The sequence below is a fragment of the Quercus lobata genome, chromosome 1 (assembly GCF_001633185.2).
Source record: "Quercus lobata isolate SW786 chromosome 1, ValleyOak3.0 Primary Assembly, whole genome shotgun sequence".
Lineage (NCBI taxonomy): Eukaryota > Viridiplantae > Streptophyta > Magnoliopsida > Fagales > Fagaceae > Quercus > Quercus lobata.
In genome coordinates, this window is record NC_044904.1 from 15,040,504 (window position 1) to 15,048,967 (window position 8,464).

Genomic DNA, 8,464 nt, shown 5'->3' on the forward strand with positions numbered 1-8,464 from the left:
AGCAACTTAGAATCTTTATTCAGTAGCCGACCTTACCATAGGTTTGAGTCCGAGGACCATACAATACTTTGGTTCTGTTCTAAAACTCAGTTTTCTCATCTAAGTAGTTGGTTTCCCCATAAGTTTGAGTCTGAGGACCATACAATACCTTGGTTCTGTCCAAAACTCAGTTTTCCCATCCAAGTAGTTGGTTTCCCCATAGGTTTGGGTCCGAGGACCATGCAATACCTTGGTTCTGTCCAAAACTCAATTTCGATATTGATAAGTAGTTGGTTTCCCCATAGGCTTGAGTCCGAGGACCTTACAATACCTTGGTTCTGTCCAAAACTCAGTTTTCTCATCCAAGTAGTTGGTTTCCCCATAGGTTTGGGTCCGAGGACCATGCAATACCTTGGTTCTGTCCAAAACTCAATTTCGATATTGATAAGTAGTTGGTTTCCCCATAGGTTTGGGTCCGAGGACTATGCAATACCTTGGTTCTGTCCAAAACTCAGTTTTCTCATCCAAGTAGTTGGTTTCCCCATAGGTTTGGGTCCGAGGACCATGCAATACCTTGGTTCTGTCCAAAACTCAGTTTTCTCATCCAAGTAGTTGTTTCCCCATAGGTTTGGGTCTGAGAACCATGCAATACCTTGGTTCTATCAAAAACTCAGTTTTCTCATCCAAGTAGTTGGTTTCCCCATAGGTTTGGGTCCGAGGACCATGCAATACCTTGGTTCTGTCCAAAACTCAGTTTTCTCATCCAAGTAGTTGGTTTCCCCATAGGTTTGGGTCCGAGGACCATGCAATACCTTAATTCTGTCCAAAACTCAGTTTTCTCATCCAAGTAGTTGGTTTCCCCATAGGTTTGGGTCCGAGGACCATGCAATACCTTGGTTCTGTCTAAAACTCAGTTTTTTTTTTTTTTTTAGAGTGGGATCTTGGCTTTAGGGGAATTATCTCCTTGGCCAAGCCCCTAGAACCATCCATGCGATTGACGCTACTAAGCGTAGCCCCTAATCAAGACCCATAGCCCCTAGCGGAACTTTACACTAGAACTCTATAACCAACTGTTAGAAATGACAAGAGAACTCTCTCGACCTACCGCCTATGCCAACACACAAACCTTTCCCACAGACGGCGCTAATTGTAAGGACACAATTCGTGACGGACCGTAACAGTGTTGGGTTCGCACGTAAAAAGACCCAAACAACATCATTTGTAGAGCGTGGGTTTGAAAGGCTAGGCCTTGGTCGCCAAACGGTGGGTTTTACATGACATCCATACATGGTTAAGTCGTCTTCGCCTTAGGAGTCTTTCTCCTGGAGGCGGGCTGGGAGGCTCTGGTTTGTTGGCCATTTTTCCCAGCCCCCTCTATGAATTACTTACCTTTCCTTTTATACTAGCCTGTGTTTTTTTATCCTTCGTCCACGTATAGGATCGACATTCCAAGACTGATACTTGTCCCATCAGCCCATACCCGGAGTGATTGGGGGTGGTTGAAAAAGCTGGAGTGTACGGCTCTATCAGGTGCAAATTATTGAATGGCAGTAAGAGCAGCTTTCTCGGGTCGTTATACTTCCCAGGGTTCCCTTTTCTAAATGTCATAGATATTTTAGATTTTTTCCAAAGTTATTTCTATACCACCTTTGCCCTTTCCTCTTGTGAGATCTCAGTTATGCCGAGGACTGAGTCGTCCTCGGTTGTGTCCCAAGACTACTTCGTATCTGTATTGCCTAGCCTGGGACATCACCTTCCTCGGCTTGGGCCTTTGGACCCCAACAAGTAAATGGGCCTGGCCCACAGATTATTGGGCCCCACATTAGCAATTAGATTTTTTTGATTAAAAAATTATACCAATTACTATTATATCAATTCTTTCTCTTTCTTCTAGATTTCTTTTTTCTCTCGTACTCTTTCTCCATTGCTTCTCATAGAACAAGTGAAAGGAGGCTCTGCCTTTAAATTTTTTTCTTGGATTCTTCTTGTTGTCTTCTCAAATTCCAGTACCGTGAGATCATTGAAGTCAACCAACAAAATCAAACAACTGAAAGAAAAAAAAAATCTCTCCTCTTGTTCTCTTTCAGTTGCAAAATTTGAACATGTTATGAAATTTAAAAAAAATAGCAGTTGAGAATTTGAAAAATATATTGAATAAAGGAAGAATAAAGAAATATTAAAAAAATAATGAAAAAATAATATTTAAATGAGATAGAGAATGGATAAAAAAACTGTTAGAAAGTGTATTTAAAAAAACAGGTAGCAAAAGGTAAGAATTATTATTTATTTTCTAAATAGTACAAAAATTTGAAAAATCTGTTGGACATGCTCTTAGAGAGGTTATTTTTGAGCCCCATGCTCTGGAGAAATGGTCCCAACTCCAACTGCACCACTAAGGGGGTGTTGGGTGAGTGTTTCTAAACAACAATTTTCAGTTTTTAAACAGAATTTTATCCATTTTCACACACTTTTTCACCCACACATATTTTCACAAAAGTTTTTAAACAATAATTTTTAGTTTTTAAATGCATATACCAAACGGACCCTAAAAATCCCACACCGACCAGAGCTCACTCCCCAATGCTCTTGTTTTTCCTTTTCCTAATTATTTTTAAGGTAAAAAAAAATTGTTCTTATCATAAATTCAAATTTCAAACGCTATTGACCATTGGTTGTGACGTTGTTGTTATCTATAATGTCGGCCACTCTCTATTGGTCACTCTCTATCGCAGGAGAATATTTCTTATGGGACTTTTCTCACAATGTGTGAAATTCATAGGTACATATTCTAAAAGAAATATCTTACGACATTGTCTCATCAGATAATTTTACCTACTGCGTCCTTAACGAGTAAGAGGGAGAAGAAACAGGCCACATCTATGATTGGCCACAAGCACGTGGAGTGGAGGGTCCTAGACTTAAGAGGATTGTGATAGAATGTGCATGCGTAGAGGAGCAGCATTCATGGCGGAAGGATAAGACAAACCATGCTAGAAAAGGACCACTAGATTGTTCTTTCACATGGGTGAGTGAGTGACTGATATGGTTTGGGTTTGCCATGTACTTTATAAAAAACAACACAAACAAAACAACCCTAAATGCATGCAAAGACATATCATCATTATATCAACCGACAACCATTAAGGTTGTAGTAGGCGTCAGCGTCACAAACGTTTTACATGCATGGTTGCATCATGTACTTTATGTTTATCTACACTTATGGTCTAAAATCTGTGCAACCATAATTGAACTCAAATGGCTATGGCAAATATCTCACCTAGATCCAAGCAGTTTGGTTCTTCCAAATTTGTACCCCGAGGTCATTTTTCTGTCCCATGAATATAGTTTTGGTAAATTTTAAGTTTAAACTAATTTGAATTATTTAGTTTATTGTTTAGTGATTTCTTTCTTTCTTGTGAAATGTGGATGATGAGTAGTATTTACTATATATTTAGGTTTTGTTTTATTTTTGTAACAAGCTTAATTTTGTGGAATTAAATGCACCATTCAAACAGTGAATCAAAATCTTTGTCCAGGCATAGGTGTAGTGGAATTTGGATCCTCCGTGCTACAACACAAAAATACTAATCAAGTTAATTAGAGTTCTACATAATCATTTATATGGTCCAAATTTACTTAGTAGACATATATACAATATGGGCCTCAACATACACACTCATGCAATACACATGCATCTAATAGAATGAAATCCACATAGTCCAGACTCCAGACTATTATAACTACTTTAATCTTAATTATATGAATCACCACATGCACAATTACAAAACCCCTTATTTGAGTAAGAAATGGCAATCCTAACATACCCATAAGATAAACGAAGTTAACGAGTTGAAAGTGCCCTCTAAACATGGGAAAATTCTCTTATGGAACTCTTCTATGAAGTTACCTTCTCACAGCATGTGAGACCCAAAAATATGTTACTTTTTGTGTGGAACCCACATGCTTTGAAAGGGTGGCTTCATGAAATCGCTCCATGAGACATCTCCTCCAAAACATAAAAGATTACCTCACATGTTCTAAATAGTGTAACATTAACAAAGAGTAATACTTAATTATTGATTTTTTATTATCTTAAAAGCACGGTGTGTATATATAAAAAATTTGAATTGGACAATGGATTTGTCAAAATAAAAACCGTGCGATTGAAAGTTTAAAATCATGTAATCTTGACAAAAGTGAACCCAATCAGTATAGAGACTCAAAATTAAGTGTGAACTCTATTTTACACTTAAAAAGCTTGGGCCAATGCCAAGTCAACCCACAAGCGTTTGACAGATAGTATTACGTGAACTCAAACTTACGGCCCAAATTAACTTCGCTACCGCATAAGCTTGAAGTTAACCTTTTACGGCCTTATTGTTCTACTGTGATAACTGATAAGTATTTATGGTCCATATAATTATTTTTCAATAAAATATCCAAAATCAATGCAATAAACACAAGAATGCATATATGGCCGCATTTTGTTCAAAGAATCCAGACCAAAAAAAAAAAAAAAGAAGAAGAAGAAAAAGATCAAAACAACATAAGTAACACAAATTATTTTACAACATTTTTACAAATTGCTGGTGTAACTTTAGTATTTTTCAAATAATTATAGCGGAAAGCACATTTTAGTCCCTACATTTTATTTTTATTGCTTTTAGTCTCTATCTTGAAAAATGCTTTCCATTTTGGTCATTCTCATTATATCAGAAATGGAGAAAGCTGGTATGGCAAACAGCAAGAATAAATAATACTAAATTAATGTCTATGTGGCCTAAATTAATAATAAAAAATGTTTTTTGGCATTAAAAAAATGCCACTTTAGCATCTAAATTAAAAATATTAATAAATTAATTTTAACTAAATAAAAAAAATTAAAAATAGAATTAAAAACTGAAAATCATATGAATTGAGATCTAAGTGTGTTTTGAACAAGAACAACAAGAGCACAAACCCAGATCCAAGAACACAAACCTAGAAATTAAAAAAAAAAAAAAAAAACCACAAATGTGTCGAGCTGAAAATGAAAATGAAAGAAGTGCCCAATGATCTATACACAGAAATAATCACATAAATCACTAAACAGTGTTAACAAAATGTAAACTTGAGAGAGAGAGAGACTGACATGCTGGCATCTTCCCTTCTAAGGAGCTTGACGGGAGTCCCAGAGCGAAGGGAGGTGAGATGCGAAGTGTTGAGCTCTTTGGGTCCAAGTATCTTCCCAGGCCACCACGACCCGTTTCTCCTCCGAACCCAAACGATCGATCCAGCGCTACACCCTCCTGCACCTGATCCCTTACTTTCCATCTCTCTCTCGCTCTCTCTCTCTGTGTCGCTTTCGCTCGCTCGCTCTTTCTCTCTCTTGCTGTGTAAGGTGTCTCTGTTAGAAAGCTCAACCACCGGTGAAGAAGAAATGGATGATCCGAGAAGAATTGTGACCGGGTGATCCGACACAGGGGACTCTGGTTAGGGTTAGGGATTCCATTCAATTTGGTTCAGATTTGGGAATTTACTATTTTTTATTTATTTATTTAATTTTTGGGTTTGTGTTCTTGGATCTGGGTTTGTGTTCTTATTGTTCTTGTTCAAGACACACCTAAATCTCAATTCATATGATTTTTAACTTTTAATTCTATTTTTATTTTTTTATTTAGTTAAAATTAATAAATTAATTTGTTTTAATTTAGATGATGACGTGGCATTTTTTAATGCCAAAAAACATTTTTTATTATTAATTTAGGCCACCTAAACATTAATTTAGTATTATTTATTCTTGCCGTTTGCCACGTCAGCTTTCTCCGTTTTTGATATAACAGCAGGGACCAAAACGGGAAGCATTTTTCAGGATAGAGACTAAAAGCGGTAAAAATAAAATGTAAGGACTAAAATGAGAATAGCCTGAAAATGTAGGGACTAAAATGTGCTTTCCGCCAATAATTATTAGTAAGTAAAAATGTGATGTTACTGATGGACTCAGATTAGAACTAGTAAGAATTTGCCACATCAATAGATTTATAAAAATATTGTAAAATAATTTATGATTGTAGCATTACTCAAACAACATCCACACGGCCACACATTTCTTGTGGTGACTTGGAAAACTCTGTTTGGTGGTTAAATATTACCAATGGTAGAGGGATTATTAAACTTTGACTATAGTGACTTATTCGATTTTGGGGTTGTTTGGTTATAGGTTTTTTTTTTTTTTAATATATATATATATATAGTATTATTTTTAAAAGGACAAAGGTTAGCTACAATCTTTTTTTTTTTTTTTTTTGAGAAAATAGAAATACTTATTAGAACACACAAACACGAAAGTAATATATAGAGTTTTTTTAAACAGACTTATAATACATTACATAACCAAAATACCCCTACAAAAGAGTCTAACCTTTGTTGTAGTAGTCTGAGGTTATAAAGACTGAAAATATATAGGGATGTTTATCCCACATCGGTTGTGTGTGTTAGCTACAAAATTAGTTGTAGCTTAAAGCTATAGCCTTACTCAATAAAATAAAAATTAATACATAATTTAAAAATCTAACTGTTGAATTGTATGTTCTTTACACTCTCAATACACATGTCAAATTTTGTGTCAATCGGATATTATTTACTATATGATCTATAAGCTTATATTTTATACATAATTTTAAACTACAAAAACTTGTAATTTAAACAATTTATTGATGACATAGCTATTGATCTTTAAATTTTTAGAAATTTTGCAAGCATAAAGGATATAAGAAGAAGATGTAATCCAATGGTAGATTTGTCAAAATTCACTTTCAATAAAAAGATATTGAGTAAGGTTGTAACTTTAGGTTACAACTAATTTTGTAACTAAACTTTATAAATGTATTTAGAATGTTGGCATGTGTTTTTTTTTTTTTTTTTTGAGAAGAAATACAGTGAAGTTCTATTAATCATTGCGCTAGAAAATCAGCTAAAACAAAATGAACAACATTGGATGGAACACTCTCTATCCAAACTAAAAGCAAAAAAGAAAATCTAGCTCTCTTGGCTAAGGCATCTGCAATCGCATTACCTTGCCTATAAGAATGAGAGAAAGAGACACTCTGAAAAGAGTTTACAAAGGACAAAACATCCTTAATCAAGTGACCATACATGCAGCCAAGATTAGCACTAGTCTTTAGGGAACTCATAACAAACTCCAAATCACCTTCAAGGACTATGTGGTGGAGGTCAATTTCTCTGGCGAATAGAACAGCACGTCTAGTGGCCAGGAGCTCCAGAGCAGTCATTGAAGATGGTTTCTAAATTTTCTCAGATAGGGATGCCATAACATTGCCATGGTAATTTCGAATAACAACTCCAATTCCAGCCTCGTTGGTGTCATCGAACATTGCCCCATCAAAATTGACTTTGAAGCAGTTCGGGTCAAGTGGTTTCCATTTGATGTTGCATGGTCGAGGCTTGTGAGTTTTCTGCTTAAATATCAGCGGGTAATTTGAGTTGTAAACCCAAGCAGATTCTGCCTCTGATTCTATAGGACTCAGATTCTCACCCACACAGAATTTATTTCTTCGATTCCATATTTTCCAAGCTGTAACAGCAAAGAGACAGAGCAATTGCGGTTGGGATTTTACTTTGACCAGTAAATCAGTAAAGGACCAACCCGAAGCAGCCCCATTATTCAATCAGCCAAAATAATTTTTTCAAACAACCTAGATAACTTCGCAGGACAAGAGGGCATGCACAACAGACTCGGGTTCTTTAGAGCAAAGAGGGCATACTGCATCCATCAGAATTTTTTGCTTAAGGAGGTTTGTTTTTGTTGGTAACGCATCAATACATGCTTTCCAAAGAAAGTGTTTAATCTTACCTGGGATATTGAACTTCCACATGCTCCTCCAAAATCTAACTACATAGTCATCATTTGAGGTAGAGGCCAAATCAGAAACATCTTCATCACACACGATCTTGTAGCCCGTCTTTATTGTGTACTCACCAAATTTGTCTCACGGCCAGCATAAACAATCAGCTTGCTGGATAGAGCTAAGTGGAATTGCCTTTATTTTACAATCTTCAAAGGGGAGGAAAGAGGCATCAATAATTTGGCTATTCCTGGTAGCCATATCATTATCAATGAGAGATGAGAGATCAACATCCCTATGAAGGTTCCGACACGGGGATATAATTTTTCCACTCCCTTCGAAAGGTAACCACCTATCTTCAAAAATTCTAATTTCATTTCCATCCCCCACCCTCCTTCTAGCACCCATTGAAATGACTTTTCTAGCTCGAAGAATGCTTTTCCAAGCATAGGATCCCAAGGAGGCCTTTGCATCAAATGTCGTACCATTGGGAAAATATTTTTCCTTGAAAACCTTATAGAAAAGGGATTCAACATCATTTACCAACCTCCAAACCTGTTTTGCTAACATGGCATCATTAAATTTGCATAAGTCTCTAAAACCCAATCGACCAATCGCTTTTGGCTTCTCCCACTTCTCCC